This window comes from Lactuca saligna, chromosome 9, assembly GCF_052625555.1.
Source record: "Lactuca saligna cultivar CGN05327 chromosome 9, ASM5262555v1, whole genome shotgun sequence".
Lineage (NCBI taxonomy): Eukaryota > Viridiplantae > Streptophyta > Magnoliopsida > Asterales > Asteraceae > Lactuca > Lactuca saligna.
In genome coordinates, this window is record NC_136425.1 from 37,259,012 (window position 1) to 37,268,910 (window position 9,899).

Below are 9,899 nucleotides of genomic sequence, written 5' to 3' on the forward strand. Positions count from 1 at the left end.
TTTAGTTAATTCAAATTCCGAAAATAATATTTAAAAAAAGAATTTTTGGATTTTTCCATTTATTTTGCATTTTAAAATTACTTTTAGATTTGATCTAACGGTTTCACAAAATTAGAATGGTCTCAAATGAACCTGAACATATATATATATATATATATATATATATATATATATATATATATATATATATACGTGAAATATTCTAATAAAATATTACACTGTAAAATTCTTTGTGTGCGTGTGTGTGTGTGTATATATATATATATATATATATATATAATATTTTCACAACTTTAATTACCTAAAAATAATAATAAATAAATAAAGAAATAAAATTTACCATTTTTTTTAAATACGTGAAGTATTCTAATAAAATATTACACTGTAAAATTCTAATGTGATTTTTGGAATGTTAGAATATTATACTAAATTTCTCAGATATGTAAAATATTCTATTTATTCAACTAGAATATGTAATAAAATGTAATTTTTTTTTAAAATTTTAGTTTGAAAATATAAATTCCGAAAATAATATTTGAAAAAAAAATTCAATAATTTTCAATTATTTTACATTTTAAAAATATTTTTTGTTTTATCAACCAAATAAATTGTCAAGATTGCATCTCACGGTCTTACAGAATTAAGTCGTCTCACAGGAACCTAACCTTATATATATATATATATATATATATATATATATATATATATATATATATATATATATATAATGAGAACACTATTTAATATGATAACGTGAGAACACTATTTTATGTTACTATTCTACTATGAATTTTGTATATACAACGATATGAAATTATTCATTAACAAATATGCGAATAATCAGACATTAATATTCACATTAAAATTTTGCATGTACAACTTTATGATATTATTCATCACTGAATATTTGAACAATCACATATTTAACATTCACATTAGAATTTACTATATATATATATATATATATATATATATATATATATATATATATATATATATATATATATATATACTTTTTATAGTAGAATAGCAATATAAAATTGAATATACTTATATTATAACTAGATGCGTTCCAGCGCGTTGCGCTGGTCGGAAACGATGTTGTGTGAATCGAATGGTGCATGTGGATTGGAATCAATGTTGAAGTATAATATTCTAACAGGAGGATGAAACAATAAACGTAGTTTTGAAAGTAGGTTGGTATTTCTTGTATTTAACTAAAAATTAAATGCAGAAATAACATATTACTTGTACTTGAATAAACAACACTCAAACCTATCTAATACAAATGATGAAGAAGTAAAAGCAAGTTCCTGCAGTTCCATTGAATTTGAAATCAACAATCATATTAATATATTGTGTGTGCCTCTGGCTGTAACTGATCAAAAGGCAGTTTGTAGCTGTTTCCTAAAAGAAAAATATGCACATAAAATTATATATAAAAATAAATACGTTTAAAAAAACACATTTTCATGGATTAATATGGTAAAGTTTGTTATCATATTATGGATTTGAAGCGGTGGGACTGGAGGTAGGTGATTTAGGATTCCCCACTTCAAGTAACCCAAATCGTAATTGTGCACATGGATATTTATGATTTCGCCATTCAACATCTGGATTCCGGATAGAGGATTCCAACATTTCTCGATAATCGTACGTTGACAAAATTTATAGATGGATATCTGGCAAATAACGTATCAGCACAATGAGATATTTTATTGGATTGAAGGTCGGATGTTGTTCTAAAAAGAACAGGAGCTCCTACATTTCTAATTTAAAAAGGTTACAAACTTTAGCAAGAACTAGTTGTATTATTTTCTTTAAGATAACTCTTGCCTTATATAACCTCTTTACAATTTAAATTTAGAGAAATCAAAGATCTACGAGATCTTTGGGGATAAAGATTATAACCAAATATGAGAGAAGAGAGTGCAAATGCAAGAAAAGCCAAAAAATTCCTATTGCTAGAGTTCCCATCTTGCCAATTGTGTGAACACATCTTTTCCCAATTTTACACCCAATCATCCTTCGACTTCTTTAATGTCACTTGGGCATGAAATTATTACTATCAGGAAGCTCTCTTCTCAAAATATTGTTACGTCAACTACTTTTATGTAATATAAAAAATAAACAGTAAATCAAATTCAAATAAAATTGATTTTCATATGTCATGTATACCTGCTATTTATACGTGTTGAGCTCTGCATATAAATGACAATTTTGCCCGTGTCTCCGTCTGCTTCAATTCATTAATTTTTAAGAACTCTAAACTTAAATAAATTCAACGAAGCACATGTCTATTTCTTTTAAAGTCGAAGGCCTCACTAACCATTCAATTTTTCTCAGCAAGTGGTACTTCCCATTTTCCAAATTCCATCTCTAATCAGTAAAATTATTCTTGGCTGCATGATAGAGTTAATTGCAGTTCAAGTCCTCGTACTCGCCCCTTACTGTATTACCTCCAATAATGCTTAGTTATTTCTTTGTAGTAGCATGCATTTTTGAACATAGAGTTCATCAAACTTGTATTGATAATTTGAGAGTACGAATTCCCCTTCTTTCCCAACACCTTAACCTGTAAATTTTTTAATCAATCATTATAACTTTATGAAAAAAGATTAAAAAAAAAAAAATTATAAGAGTGATATAAATATTACTCATTGGCGCAAAGTTTTAAAAAAGAGTTTACATTAATTCAATATTTTTGAAGAATTGGAGCTAAACAGGTTGTTCCTATTTATGCATTCCAGTGCTCTTGTTGATTAAATCAATGATGCCACTACAAAAGCCAACAACCCTAAGTGATCAATAACAATGATAGTTTCTCATGTTGAAATAAAAAGCAATTTTTGAGAGATACAAAAAACTCTAGGAAAGAAATATCCACGACCACATGACACTTTTGACTTTACATGAAATAAATGAATTTGTTTAAAAGTTTGTTGGCTTTGGGCTGTTACAAAGATTACTTTACATGAAACAAAAAGGATATTTAAAAAATGTTATTGATTTTTCAAACAGGATTTTAAAATGAGGCTATGTTACTATGTACATATAATAATAAAGCCACCGTGTTGAGTGATATCCCTAACCTTGGTTGATTTATCTCAAAATGGGAGTGAATAGGAAGAACTCTTCATCGTCCATCTCCACATGCAGTTGTTTTTCATAATTTTGCTAAAAGGGTAAACTTGTTTTTTGATATAATGCTCACTTCAGCTTTCGAGGGCTATCTTTCCAAATACAAGAAATACAACCAACTTTCAAAACTGTTTTTTGACATAGTACTCTTTTCCCCTAGTTGTTTATGGGTTCCGTCGGACAAATTTGCCCCTGCCTTATTTTTTGGTTCAATTTTGCCCCTTAATCAAAAGCTTGTTCCAGAAGGCATTTGGTTGGAAATGCTTTCGTAAGTGATGCGTTAAAGCAAATAATACACTCAAAGCAAGATTGTATGAAGTTAAACTTTAAAAAAAAAAAAGATAACCTTTCCAGAAATCACATTGAAAGAGTCCATTACCACCCTCCTGCCCAACCTCTCATAGTGACGTACACCAGTTATTTAGTACCATTCTGCAAGCTGAGACTCCGTTGCCTTTTTTCTGCATGGATGCCTCCATAACACACCCTCCATGGATGCCTCACATTGAAAGAACCCATCAAAAGGACGCGACAAAACAGAAAAAATATAAACCCTAATTCGTGATAGCAGTAGCAAGTCCATCCTAGAAACAAAGGACAGAGGATGGCAACAAATATCCCGGTGGTTGATTGGAAAATGTCTGCTGAAGCGAAAATCTAACCCTAATCTCTGGTTGCTGGAGGATGTTGTCGAAGAAATATGGTAGAAATCAAGAGCGAAGAACGAAGCAGATGAAGGGCAAACAGTCGAACTCATTTGGATAAGGAACCAATAGATGGAGTCATTAAGATAAGAGTAAGGTGGTCCATCGGTGTTAACCCAGGGTGAAGGTACGGTGGATGATAGAATAAGCACACATTTGGTCGATAATGAAGCCAAGTGGGCGTGGGGGCGGTGCGATCTTCGACCTCGTCTCCGTCGGTGGGACGACGGGCTCGGATGGTTGATGATCGGTTGGGTACGGAGGAGAGTGGATTTGGGCGATCGTTGGTGGAGGGTAGATCGATTTGGCGGATTTCCAGGCAGCAGCGATGGGGATGATGGTGGTTGAAGCTGGCGAAGGTCAGCGATGCAGGTGTATGTCGTTAGCAGAAGGGCGGGGAGGTGCTGGAGGCTCCGAAGAAAACATCGACTCTTTGAAGGGACGGTGCAAGGAGAAAGGGTACGAATGGCAAGACGCCTCCAATCCATCCAGCCAATTCAAAACCGGGATGTAAGAAAGGCGGTGGAAAGGATCCGGAAGAACGCCAACAGTCGAAAAGTGATTGGGTGGGAAAACAGTGAAGAGTACAGACGTGAAACACGTAGCAACAAAAAATCGATTAAATAGCAAAAAGTGCACAAAAAACAAAAACGGAAAAGAAAGCCAAGAGTAGACAGGCAACCTTAAAAGAAGGATCATTTTTTACAAATCCTTACAAAATTTACTATAGCTAAGGATGGAGAATTTTATATATATATATATATATATATATATATATATATATATATATATATATATATATATATATATATATATATATATATTACAATACTATACATGTTAAATTCATAGTAAACTAGTAACATAAAGTAGTGTTCTCACGTTCTCACATTAAATAGTGTTCTCATTTGAACTTAACACACACACACACACACACACATATATATATATATATATATATATATATATATATATATATATATATACTAGCAGTGTACCTGCGCAAAGCAGCGGGGGCGACAAATAGATCATTCCGACGATAGGTTTAGGCCAACAAATTGTTGTGACTAATTCTTTTCAACGTACATTGAATATTCTCGTTTTGTCTAATTGTTTCTCTTCATTGATTACGATTACATATACCTTAAAAACAACTACTTGGTTTCCTTTCATTTTTTGGTTAAAATTAAAAATATTTATGTTGTTTTAGGTTAAATGTAAATGTGTTTAATCGTTTTGGTTTAAAAAGTACCATTTTTTGGGTTAAAAATAAAAAGTTATGATGTTTTGGAATAAAACAATGTTGTTTTGGAATAAATCAATATGTTATATGTATAATAATATACGAAGTTGATCATGTACTACTACAAATACATCAAACATAAATTGTCTTGTTTATTTTGTCATTTACTAATACACCTGCCAAAACAAAACATATGCTTAATCTTTTGAATTTACTTGAATACATTATTTTAACAAATGGTTTTATGGAAAAGCTCATTGGCTAGATGTATATAGAACATATTGATTCTCGGTCTCTTTCGAAAAACATATTGATTCTTGGCTATTGCATCACATGACGTTCTTCTGAATTAATTTGTGCATCTACATGTGGTAGATTATGAACACTAATTTTTGGAAATCAGATAAGATCAGCTTGCCCCTTTTCATCTTACACTACAAGGTCTAATACTTTTTCCTGAAAAGACATATTTTGAAATTCCTGATAAAAACCAAAGAAAATTAAATTGACAATTTTACCCTTCAAAAGTGCAAATTTGCATGATTGGATGAAAAAAATTATGAAAATGCAAATAACTTACCAAAATTGTTGGCATTGGATAATCTCAAGAAGCAAACAACTTAACATATTTCATCCTGAGGTACACCTGCAAAGGCAACTAAATAAAGGATGTATTGTTCTTTTTCTTTTTAACCATTAAACAACAAGAGGAGGGGGGGGGGGGGGTGGAGAAATAGCCAAATTAAAAAGAAAAAAAAGTTAATCTTAAACTTTTATGACAGATTGCTTCCAATTTTAGCAAGAAAGTATTCATGTAAAGTAGAGGTGCACAAAGCGAACTGATTTTTTTTAACCTGGCGGGAAAAAAACGAACCAGTTATGTTGAGAACCGGTTTTGAGAAACTGAAAACTGGTTCACCGAAAATGTGTTTTTTAACCAAAAAAAATGATTCTTCAACAAACATTCAATTCCAAAAAAAAAAAACTAAAAAACCAAACCGATTTTTTATTAAAAAAAAACTGTGACCAGTTTAAACTGGTGTTTGTGCATCTCTAGTGTACCAAAGTGAACATTTTGGACCATCTTCACCAGAGAATATGTTGCAAATCCCTCAACATTGAGCACACACACATATCTGATGGATTTACTATATTATATTGACTGTCAAAAGTGTTTTTAGATATTAAAAAGTTGAGGGATGTATTTAGGGTGGACTACTGGCAAGTCCTATGTGAGACTATACCAAAGAATGGATGACACCAAAGTCACATTATACCCTCCCCCAAATTTATACCAAACCCACCTGAAAAGGAATAAAAAGATTCAATAAGAAAAGCTCTTATAATCAAATGTAGCCACGAACCTTTATAACTAAAGGCTCAAGGAGTAAATAAATGACACAACCCAGTTTACAATGAATTTAAATTGCAACTCAACAAAACACAAATTATTGATTCCAAATAAACCTCAGTAGATCTGGTTGCACATTACCATTCACTGACAAGTTTTGTTGCTCCTCCTTCTGCAAGTTACATATATTTATTTTCTTCAACAAAATAACCATGAGGTCCATGATAATGTAGTCCCAATTGTACCTGCAAATCCAGATAAAAATTAAACTAAACAGATTAAAAAACAATGAAGATGGTATCTGGATATCTGAAATCGACACACACACACACACAAAGTTAACACACAGACGCACATAGTAGATTTAGAGAGAGATGGGATTCAGATTTCAAAATTCTGAAACTACATAATCATACTTACATGTAACACATACTATGATGAAGAAAGAATGACATCTGCAATAAAAAACAAAAGCAAAGATTGTTTGCAGGTGTGGAGAAACAAAATACATGCAAGTTAAAGACGACCCATATGAAAAAATGGTAAAGGAAAAGGGAATGACAAACCATGGGAAAATAACTTGTATATTGCTACCACAAGAGGTGGAGTTCTTAGGGTGCGTACTAAAGATCGAAGAAGACTAATGGCGATGGATGCCTACTTCATAATCAATATTTGAACCCTATAACCCTGCAAAGAAATTCCAAATAAGTATTAAACTTTTTAATAGAAGTGTAAAAATCGGACATCTTACAAGGTAAAAAGTTTTTAATTGCGGTGGGGTAGTGGGTGTTCTTGAAAGTAGATATAAAAAGGTTTTCTTCTCCACAACCTTCTTGCGTGCAACTCCAATTTTGAAATCCTAAGAATCAATAGAATATCTTGGCTGCAATTCTAATATGTTTGGGCAGTAATAAGCATAATAAAGTACTAAAAAGTAACATTAAATATGAAACCAAAAAAAAAAAATCAAAAGTGCTAGAACTCGAAAAACTTAAGAAAAAATAAAAATTGTGGTCAAATCCAGGTTATTTATGAAACAGATCCTAATTTCTAAGTTTTGTTTACCTGGTAAGATAAAAAGCCAAGTGCTGATCCGCCAAAGGCTACCACATATTGAAGTGTTTTGAGATCGACGGAGGAGTGATATCCAAGATTCGATTCCTTTTGCCTAGATATAAATTGGTACGAGGAGACGATCGAGACTCAAGCCTGTAGTCACAAACAAACACATAGTGGTTATTGTTGATCCGTTAGGGATTTCTTGTGTGAGAAAGGAGGTGACAATAAACACAGATTACCTGTTCCTTGCCAAAAACAAATCAGAGAGTGACATTCCAAACCTAAAATCAATCCCAAATGGAGTTCGGCTTCTTCTAGCAGGTGTGCAGCGATGAGCTCTAAGTTAGGGTTTTAAGTTGTGCATTGGTAGAGAGATTGTGGTGAGATGGTGGTCTGATGGAGTGGCGGTGGTGTGGGCAGGCCATTTGGTGATGTCGGTGATTGTGTTTTTAGGTTTTCTCCCGATTTGTAGATGATTTACAGGTTGACATAATATATATGCGGCTATTTTACGATGTTTTCTAGGCATTCTATCAACAAATTCGAGGATTATGTGAGAATTCAAATGGAAACGTCAGAGATAAAAAGTCAGGTCAAGGTAGGTATGATAAGAGTTGTTAGATTGTTAAGTTTAAAATTTAATATTACTTTATTGATGGCTACTTGTACCATTAGCTTAATGATTTGAACGTCTTAAAAAATAATATTATTATTATATTGAATCTATTTATAGAAATAGTAAGATTTCTTTTATAAGATAGTATATATATATATATATATATATATATATATATATATATATATAGAGAGAGAGAGAGAGAGAGACGCACACACACAAAAGAACATAATATTCAGATGCCATCCTCTTTTCGACAATTTTTTCATAAATATTCTCATGTATATAATCACATGTGATTATATGCATTTAAATACATGTGATTTATATGGACAAGATTCGTTTTGTCCATATAAATCATATGTTATTAGATAGATATAATAATATATATATTATTAGATGTATTTAATCACATATAACTAATGTGGACAAAGAGTAACTATTGAACCGTGAATGCAAAATTGAATCTTGTGTACACAAAACATATATGATTAAATACATATAATGAAATGTGATTAAATACATATAATCACATGTGATTAAATATATGAGAACAAGTATTTAATCGAGAACGTGAAAATGAATATTTTCCATATAAAGCATATGTCATTAGATATATATAATCACATGTGATTAAATAAACAAGAATAACTATTGAATCGAGAACATGAAAATAAACGTTATCCATATAAATTGTATGTGATTAGATACCTATAATCACATGTGTATTTGTCACATATGATTTATATGAATAGGGTTTATTTTTGTGTTCTACATTCAATAGTTGTTCTCTTATTCATAATCACATGCAATTATATGTATTTAAGCACATATGATTTATGTGGAAAAACTATTTTTCCACATTTTCATTTCAATAATGTTCTTGTTTGTTTAATCAAATATGATTATATATATTTAATCATATATGATTTATGTGAACAAGATTCGTTTTTGTGTTTTCAATGCAATAAATTTTCACATGTATTTAATTACATATTATTTATGTGGACATCTTTTTTTTTCACATTCTAGATTCATTAGTTAGTTTTGTTTATTTAATCACATGCGATTTATATGTATTAAATCACATATGATTTATCATATTTTTAAAATATTATGTATCATATAACATTCACTTATGAATGAATGCTACATGGCATATACACATGTATTTACCAAATGAATATTACATGACACACTTAAATAAAAGATTTTTTATATTATATTTAAAATTATTATAAATTCAAATATGATGGGGGCTCATTGTAAATTAACAACTATAATATTAACCATGATTTTGTTTGATGCCCTTTAAAAATTCAACTAGCCCATTAATTTAGGAAAGTCTTAATCACCATAATTAAATTCTAATAATTTTCGATTGACTTTAAATTCCTGGTTGTAATGTTAACGAGCTCCACCACAATTACATTTATTATAATTTTAAATATTACATGGAAATCACCTCATTAGATTATAAATTGAAATCACCTTTGACCATGATTTTCTATTTGAGCAAAAAGTCCCACCGCCATTGAAAAGTCATATCCCATCGAAAACCAAAATGCTTTATCATTACCGATGAATTTAAAGCACCACCCATCGAAACTCAATATGATCGAAAATTGTCATATCGATTTATCCCTCAAAATCGAAGCATTAAAAAACGAAACGAAGGCCTCTCAATTACTCAAAATGAAAATCCATCGTTGCAAAAACATCTTTTGTTTCACCATCAAAACTCAAAGCTGACCAACACCTTGATTTTGAAATCATTCAACA

At 30.8% G+C, this 9,899-nt stretch overlaps 1 long non-coding RNA gene across 1 annotated transcript; it reads right to left on the reverse strand.

Moving 5' to 3' along the window:
• Positions 1 to 5,845: 5,845 nt before the first annotated feature.
• LOC145018218 (uncharacterized) lies at positions 5,846 to 8,002 on the reverse strand. The gene is made up of 5 exons (XR_013666886.1): positions 7,741 to 8,002; positions 7,006 to 7,651; positions 6,860 to 6,894; positions 6,581 to 6,684; positions 5,846 to 6,392 (listed from the first exon to the last, which is right to left on the reverse strand). It is a non-coding gene; the product is annotated as an uncharacterized LOC145018218 (long non-coding RNA).
• Positions 8,003 to 9,899: the final 1,897 nt, after the last annotated feature.